The sequence below is a fragment of the Eutrigla gurnardus genome (assembly GCF_963514095.1).
Source record: "Eutrigla gurnardus genome assembly, chromosome: 22".
Lineage (NCBI taxonomy): Eukaryota > Metazoa > Chordata > Actinopteri > Perciformes > Triglidae > Eutrigla > Eutrigla gurnardus.
The window spans coordinates 11,369,051-11,370,103 of NC_139933.1; positions in this window are offsets into that span (position 1 = coordinate 11,369,051).

Consider the following 1,053-nt stretch of genomic DNA (forward strand, 5'->3'; position numbering starts at 1 on the left):
AAAACATGGCTATCCCATGAGACTGGCCCCATCCTGAGAAACATGCTGTGGGAAACAGGCAGAGAAGGAAGTAAACGTTGGTCATTTCACTCTTATGATATCATTGACAGAGTTGATGTAGAATAATTAGAAAGGATGTACGTGCAACAATAGAAAAACTAGCCACCGGCAATGCTAATAAGTCGTCATGTGTGAATGAGCACACAGCTGGTCCACTTTTTCCATTTAGCCACTGGGAATGCATCGGGGAAAAGCAGGCTGATGAAAGACAGGCTATATATAAACGCCGTGAATTTGCATCACAGGTTCTTTGCAGAAGAAAATGAGTTGGATATGAAATTTTGCTTCACATGAGGTCAAGATCATTGCTACTTCGTGGTAATTGGGCACCACCCAGGGCCGACAGCTAAACGGGAGCTCCTTAAAGGAAATTTCCACCTCTCACATACCAGTATAATGCTACATATCCTCAGTCTTTGATGGTCATCGTGAAGCTGGTGTGATATTGTGGTGTTCTCACTGCCCCCCCCCACTCCCACCTGCCTTGAGGATGTTGACATGGTTCACTGATGTGATACTTTGTGACGAGCTTCAGAAACATGGCTGAACTTGTTGCACAAAGTCCAGTTTAGCTACAGCAGCCATAACAAGAACAACACAGACGGCAGTTTACTGTAAACCAAATAAACGTTGGTTTATTTGCACAAGCCGTGAATATGCGTTTAGAACAACAACATAGGGCTTGTTTATTGATTGCTGTTGTGTAGAAAGCCTATGGCCAGATGAACTTGTCAATATGTCACACATGCTGCAGTGTTTTTTTGTTTTACTATCCTCGAAGACAAATCATTTGGTGCTGAATGTTCTCAGTTTACTTCTATGAGTTCTAGTACAACTGTCTGCTACATACATCTGCAGTCAGTTCATTCCACAACTTGCAACTTCCAAGCAGCTTTTTAGCACAATTAAATGGACAGACCAGCGGGCTTATCTGGATAAGTTGACAAGGTATCCAGATAACATTTCCCTCAGTGAGCAGTGGTTGACATTGCC